Source organism: Dermacentor andersoni, chromosome 6, assembly GCF_023375885.2.
Source record: "Dermacentor andersoni chromosome 6, qqDerAnde1_hic_scaffold, whole genome shotgun sequence".
In the NCBI taxonomy this organism is placed as follows: Eukaryota; Metazoa; Arthropoda; class Arachnida; order Ixodida; family Ixodidae; genus Dermacentor; species Dermacentor andersoni.
The window spans coordinates 10,540,639-10,548,425 of record NC_092819.1 but is presented as its reverse complement, the minus strand read 5'-3'; the positions used below and the strand labels follow the sequence as shown (position 1 = coordinate 10,548,425).

At 45.2% G+C, this 7,787-nt stretch overlaps 1 long non-coding RNA gene across 1 annotated transcript; it reads right to left on the bottom strand.

Moving 5' to 3' along the window:
- Positions 1–2,052: 2,052 nt before the first annotated feature.
- On the bottom strand, positions 2,053–7,246 carry LOC129382230 (uncharacterized). Its single transcript, XR_008610326.2, has 2 exons — positions 6,945–7,246; positions 2,053–3,758 (listed from the first exon to the last, which is right to left on the bottom strand). It is a non-coding gene; the product is annotated as an uncharacterized lncRNA (long non-coding RNA).
- Positions 7,247–7,787: the final 541 nt, after the last annotated feature.

Genomic DNA, 7,787 nt, shown 5'->3' with positions numbered 1-7,787 from the left:
TGTTCGGTGTCTGTGTGGGGCGCCTTTAGCAGCCGTGGCCTCGGCCCTCTCGTACGCATCGACGGAAGTTTCACGGCGGCCTACTATGCCAGCGTGATCCAGTACACTTTGGTGCCATACGTGCTGGATGGGCCTTTCCCGGATGGGTTGTACCTGTTCCAACAAGACAGGAGCCCCGTGCACATGGCTCGCAGAGTCACCACCCTGCTCGAAAACTTGGCCGTGCCAACCTTGCAGTGGCCACCGAATGGCGCTGACATGAATCCTATCGAGAACGTGTGGGGTCTCATCAAGTCGCGGCTTTCCAAGCGAAAGCTCTCCAGAGCCACGGCCGACGCTCTTTGGGCAGCCGTCAATGAAGAATGGGAGCTCCTTCGCGCTCAGCCAGAAATAGTGGCCGCCCTCTATGACTCTATGCCAAGAAGGGTGGCCGAAGTCATTTCTGTGAACGGGAAGTTCACTCTTTACTAGAGCCATTAGCTGTCAAAGAAAGCAGGGATGGATCATCTTTGCCTGATAAACGGCATGACATTCTTAAATATTGCCTTAAAGTTTGTGGTCGATTATTCGCCAACTTTATACTCTGCTTCTTTTGGCCATCGTAAAGAAGATGCCAAGCAATTCACTAGTGTTCTTTTTTTTTTTCTGTGGACCATCACAAGCTGCAAGATTGCGCTAGCTTTCATAAAGGTGCTGAAGCGAATCACATTTAGAATCGGTCAGTTTCTGAAACTCCAAACGCTGCGGGCTGGTGAAGAGCGTGGGGTTTAACTTTTGAAAACTACAGGGCACTGTAAAGGAAGCCGCAACGACTGGCTACGAAATTATTTTTTACGGCCCGGGGTTTCTTAAGCTTACGGGTGTCTTCTTAATTTTCCCCTATTGATATGTGGCGGCTGCTGCCATGATTAAGCCCGTTGCCTCGTGTTCGGAACACGAACGTAATTATAGGTTACGCTGCTCGGCCATCCATCCACAATATAATTTCGGTGTTCTTTTAAACCAGACTGTTACCGTGTCTAAAGCACGCTCTCCCTCCACGCCATCCCACCTTTTCGTCCGCCTCCCTTTCTACAGCATCAATTTTTTTGCTTGTTTATATAACGAAATAAAAAGTTCGTTTTCGTATTGTCTGTCTCCTTCCTAGAGCGTCTTTTCTACCACGCTCTGTTGTGGAAGAACGGACCCGTTCGCTAAACTAAAGAACCAACGAAGATTGGCCGCGAAAAGGCGCAGCGCAGCAAAAAAAAAAAAAAAAAGACTTGTTGCCTTCGCGGCAGGATGGTTGCACACGCGCTCGTGACTTGACGAAAAAGTGGCGCGGGCCAGTGCTTCACGTGCTCGTCGAAGGCGCCACAGCGCCAATCGCAAGAGTGGAACCTCGCGGCTACACTCGTATATCGCCGGCGCGCACGGAGGAAGGAAACTAAGGAGAGGCCCTGACGTCACTCTTTGTGAAGCAAAAGTGAAGCCGGAAGTTGGCGTTGCTCATGGCGATGCTCCGCCTTTTGTGCCACCCTCCTCTCTTGTTTACATCTTTCGCGAAACCACGCCGCGCTGCGCGTGGTTTCGCACGCGGAGCGCGCGCGCTCGCGCAACATCCGGCAGAGCACGGTGCAGGTAACACAGCGCAACAAGACACGGTGACTAACGCAAACCCGCCCACACAGCGCCTTTGCCACGGCACGAAACCTACCAGAGCAACACGTGTGCGCGCTCAAAAAATCCGAACAACGCCGCCATTGTGGCCCAAAAGGCGTGGCCATGCAGCAAAAAAAATAAAAAAGCAGCAAAAGAAATGAGAACCTATACGTCATTTCCGCCACACTTTTCTCCTAGCGCGCGGAGGGGGTAGGGCCTCTCCTTAGTTTCCTTCCTCCGTGCCGGCGCGCAAGGAGGAAGCGCGGAAGCATGCACGCTTGCATTATCGGAGGGACGCGCATGCGCGCAGGCGTCGGTCTCGACACCAGGGGTGCGCCGCTAGCGGGGGAGGAGGGTTGTTTCACCACGCGCTCGCGCGCCCCGCAATATTTTGTGAGCGAGTGTACATGCTTTGGACATTTCTTGTGAGCGTCTGTGAAACAGGGTGTTGTAACCTTTCTCTATGGTGAAACCTTTTCGACGTGTTTCTGCGTTGTATCTTCGATTTAAGTGGTCTTCGCTGCCGTGGTTAGCTTGTTTGGCTGGTTAGTACATGTGCAAACGGTCTTTGCCTATGACTGTGATGTTCTGGAGTTGTGGAAGGTCGTCGCCCCTATTTGATGTACTTGCGTTGTCGCGACATCATTCGAACACTATACCATAGAGAAAGAATGACTATATGATCAGAGCAGAAACAAGTGCTATAACCTCCCCTGGTGGTCGTGTAGGCGTCAGCTCTTGAAGTATTGGGCAATGCACAGAGGGAGCCAGTTTTATTTGCGGATGTGTGCTTGCACCAACTTTGACAAAACTCTGATCATTCGGGACCTATAAAAGCAGTGCTGTATTGTTTTTGTTCCCTGCTTAGTTCGCCTGTTTACATACTCGCCTGAATGTGTGCTGTTGTGATTTGTATGTTTTCCGCCGTCGGTCTGTACCAGATACCTCGCATTCAGCTGCTTATCGCCTGTGGTCGTTTTATAACTTTGCTGCAGAATTTGTCCTTAAGTCGAATAAACTAGGGAAGGAAATCGTGAAGCTTTACTCCCGAAAAGCGCTTGTACGTCCATAGAATTTACAGTTCAAATGCAACACATATCCTCATTTAAATTTTAGAAGAATATGATTTCATTAAATTTAAATTGCAGATAAACAGAATTCAATAAATTGAAGGTTTCTATATGCACCCCAAATAAGTTCTGCAAAGTGAAACGGTTTGTTACATTAAAGTTCAATATATGGAGGTCTAATTGTACAAAATTGATTGATGTAGGGGTTGATTGGATACAGGGTGCGCATATTCACACGCCTGCTTCCTTAGTCGGTCGTTACGTGCCGGTCTATTTGGGCAATAAACCAAGCAACAATGTTAATGTTTTTGAACTGTTCATATATCGGGAGCACACCAAGAAGGTGATCTAAAACCTCCAGACATATGGTGACTATCTGTTCCAAGTAATAATGTGTACAGTGGCATAGCAGAGTAAACAAACAAAAAAGCTGTCTTTTTAAGACAGTGCTACATTTTTTTTCCTAATTACAGCAGCCGTGCAAGGTGTTCTAGATCAGTTACAATATTTGAAAATTCATTGTGATTGGCCAGTCTGTTTCCCCTAGTGTTATAATGGTCTCATATTCTTGCAAAGTTAATCATATTACTCCTGTTTCCTTACTACATTGAACTCCTGAAATGTTTTATCCCGGCCACTGCTCCTCATCCACCATGCTTTTTCTGCTTAAAAGTTCTCAAAGCAATTATCTTGCTCTCCTCTCCCTATTATTCAGGCAGAAAAACAGACCCACATGGCCATCACAAACTAATTTTCACTTACACATGTCCTGATGTTCAAAACGTTGCAGTTGAGTTGAACTTATGCAGCAGTTCATTGAGCAGCTCTACAAGTAAGCTTATGCATTCCACTCATCTTTGTGTATTGGAGTTGGAGCAACAAACAGATTCACAGGAAGATGTAAATACAAGTCGAATAAGGAATGTTTTGGGCTGGAGCCAACGTTGTGACAAACTCATCTTTGTCAACTAGTCCTCTTGTTGAAACACTGGCTGCAGGCAGAGGCCTCCCTTGTTTAGCTGATGTTGATCACTTGTAGAACAATCACTATTGTAAAAATAAACAGGCTATAGAATAAATTTTATGTACAGTAAGGTTTCAACATTTTCTGTTAATAACCCAACAGAACAAGACCATTAAAAAATTTTCAAAGCTCAAAAAGGCTTGCATTCAAGTGTAATACTGCATGCATACAGAAAAGCAAACTATTCAGTCAGCTCTCCTCTTGAAGCTGTACTTCACTATCGCAGCAGGCTAGCAAGCACCAAGTATGAAAGAATAAAAAACGCATTTGCACTTCTCGTCTGACGAAATTTACTGAGCTTTTACAGAAATGAAAATCATTGAAAAGGAAGTGGGTATTTAGGTTGAGATATGAGCACGTAATCTGTAAGCCTCGTAAGCTTATGTCAAGTAAAACAACATAAAATCCAGAGAGATTGAGCTTTTTAAGTACACATTTTATAATAGGAACACCAACCTTCTTCAGGGTGATAAAAGCACTGTAGATCAAGGTTCTCTACGTAGTGGAAACATTGCTAAATCTGTTAAGATGTGAATGTGGGCAAGTTCGTAACAAATTTCTAACTTGCTAAAGCACATTACTGTCCTCATCGAACAAATAACTATAGTTTCTTGTACATGTGCCTTGATCACGTTCAGCACAACATTATGCCTTTTTATCTTTCTTTAATACATTCTGTAGCCCTTCAATGAATTCAAGATGCTAGAAACCATGTTGAACTACAAAGTGCTTGCAACTAGAAAAGACAAGAAGTCAGTTCCTGTGTTAGAAATATTTATTGGTTAGAGAAAGGCTAAAATTTAGTAGGAACATTAACCATGTTTTGAAGTTTTCATCCTACTCATTTTACGGTTGAAGCTAGCTTGCTTCTCAGGTTACTTGTGCTTATAATTAAAGCACAACAAACAGATGAATGGCTTGCCAGGGGATTATCCACAGAAAGTGGTCACTTTTCTCACTCTCACCGTAGTGTTTGGGCTACTGCTGGTACTGTTGGCCGCATAGCAGCCAGTGCAGTGCCACTGAGTGTGCCGACGTGCCAGTTTTTCTTAGCATGTGGACATTCCTCCCACGAGTTTCTTCGATGTTGTTTTTACGAGGGCCGAACAGTGAATGAGCCAGCTAGTTCATCTTGAAATTTTGTAATTGGCGTAGAGTTTCCTTCAAGCATGCTACGAATGTTCCACGCATTTATGATGGCACTTCCAATGAGCAACTCAACAGCTACCTTTCTGTACCACTTGAGTCCTTTTCTAAGGCAGTTGTGGTATAACGTCATTTGTTCACTATAGTCGACGCCCTTTTTTGCTGCATTGCAATCGAGACCGGCCTGATGTTTCATGATTGGTGCGCCGTCCCTTGTTTTCTTCCCACTGTCCACCAAAGTTGCTTCATATTTGGCGACAGATGTGAGTATCAGAACAGGCCTCTTGTCCATCCACTTCAGTGCCTTCACTCCATTTTTGGACTGAAGTCCGGTAGCACTGTCATTTGCAACCTTTACTTCAGTGAGATCTTTTGGCAGCCCTTTCCTCACTGAGCGAACTGTGCCACGAATGAAAGTGTCTTCCTTTAGAAGGCGAAGAGTGAGTGGCAAGCTCATGTAGAAGTTGTCTACGTACAGCGGGCACACGACTTCCTTGTAATTTTGCAGGAGTTTCAAGCATACATCTTCGGCATGTCCGATGCCAACTGTTCAGTCACACTTTCCGGCATATACATCAACCTTTAGCCTGTAACCGTCTTTGGTACATGCCTTGAACAGCCCGACTCTGTAAGAACGAAAGTCTGCCTCGCCATGGCACTATTGTTTCATCTATCACAACCTCCTTTCCCGGCTCAAGCACAGTGGCAAAAATTTTGGTTCAATTTCTCTACCAGAGGATGGATCTTAAAGACATGATCCTGCAACTCTGCAACCAGTTAATTGTCCGCAAAATGCCGGAACCTCAAAAGTAGGGAAAAGGCGGCCACGGCTCATATTTTGACGAATGAGTTCAACACCATACAGGTTACTTTTTGCCCAGTAGTGACTCAGATAGGAAGATGGACAAGATTAATACAAATTGGTATTCCAACAAATGCTTTCATTTGTTGGAGATTGGTTTCCATCCAATTTTTCAACTTTGATTTAGATTTGGGAGTAGGAAGACAGAGGAGACCAATACAAATCAGTATTCGAATAAATGCCTTAATTTCTTGGGCATTGGTTTCCGTCCAATTTTTCAACCGTGATTTAGATTTGGGAGTAGGAAGACAGAGGAGACCAATACAAATCAGTATTCGAATAAAGGCTTTAATTTGTTGGGCATTGGTTTCCGTCCAATTTTTCAACCGTGATTTAGATTTAGGAGTAGTTGACTTCAACACTTGTTGTGTGAACCTGTTTGTCTCATTGACCATCATTTGCCAAATGTCATCCGTAATAAACAGTGAACATAAAGATGGGGCATAACGGCTAGATGGCAACTGAATGATAGTGGGCGGCCTAGAGTGCGGTGTCACACTAGGCGAAGTGGTTGTTGCCGGTGTCCATTTCTCTAGAGATGGGCTGAGGGAAATGAGAGCATCGTATCCTGAATCATTCACCTCAGAATCATCAGTCAGGTCTGACTCTCCATTCGACATGCTGGCTGAGGTCTGTGATGGTTCGTAAACACTATCGTTGTCACTGATTTCACTGTCTGTCCACTGCTGAACATCTGACACTGAAGCACTTGACTCATCCGCTGGTGATCGCGAAGTTGCTGGTGCATTCTTCTGGCCCAAAACTAAGTTTGTTTCCTCTGCATTGTGCTTTTTTTTTTTTTTTTGCATCCGGAAGGGGCATGAGGATCTATCTATTAGACACGCTGAAAAGTTTGGGAGTAGCAAGAAAAATGCAGGTACTTATTCCAACGGCACGTATTTCAAAAACTGCGGCGAAAGTTTGCAAGAAACCCAACTGAGAAATGCGCCGTCACTCGACTCTCCGAAACAAACTAGCCACCCCGTGTCCAATGCAATAAAAATATATGTTAGTTGCAATTTCAAACCTCAGATGGCAACACAAGAGCGAGAATTCTTGCGTGTGGGTCACTGGAGTCACGCCGCACACAGCATAAAAACGTTTTCATTGAGTGCATCGTGGATTGCCAGTGGGTCATAGCATTTAACATCAGACAAGTAGACTACTGGCTATCTATAACCTCACACAACAAAAATCGTACCTCTGAGTTCAAGTGTGATAATGTTATCGCAGCAGCAAGCAGATGAATGCCCATAACTTTGCTGCTGCGTAGGAGCACAGGCTGTGCTGTGATGTCATTCAGAGTGACACGTGACTTAGATTCAAGGCAGCATCAGTTATTTGTTGAATCTGTACGTTGCTTCAGTGGACTAATTAAAGTTTAGAGAAATAATGAAAAATACAACCCGAATGTCTGGGTGCTTTTGTTTTACTTCGCACTGTAGCAATATGAATTTCCATTTCGTCTCCTTTTTCCGACGTTTGCACGCCCGCAGAGAACGAAACTATACGTCATTGTCTAGCTGTGTTCCAGCATTGCGATCATGCTCCTTCATCCCCTCGCGTTTGCCTCAGTGCTGGGGCACTGACTTATACCGCTAATCACGTGTTCTCGTGTAGAGCGCGCATTATCGTCCGCTACAGGAAACGAGACAAGCGCAACAGCTCGCACGACACCGTCACCGGAAGTGTGCCGGTGACGGTGAAAAAAAGAAGACGGCAGGGTATACCCGCCGCGCGACCCCTCGGCTCCGGTATGGGAGAACGCAGTGAAGGAAATTCGCTTACACAGGCGAAACGGGGAAAGTCGAGAGAGTGTTTATATAGGCGGCGACGCTTGCCTCCTGAAATCATGTGTTCGCGGCACTTCAATAATTCTCTCTCTGCTGTTAATGAACCAATTTGAAAAATGCTTGCGGTAGAACACTTCTTAGAAGGCACGTAACAACTTTCAGCGTATAACCAAAATTTGTTATGTAGCCTGTGAGGGGCCCTTTAAAACAAACGCGGTAAAAATCGGGTGTACCGTGGGATGTTGTTACAG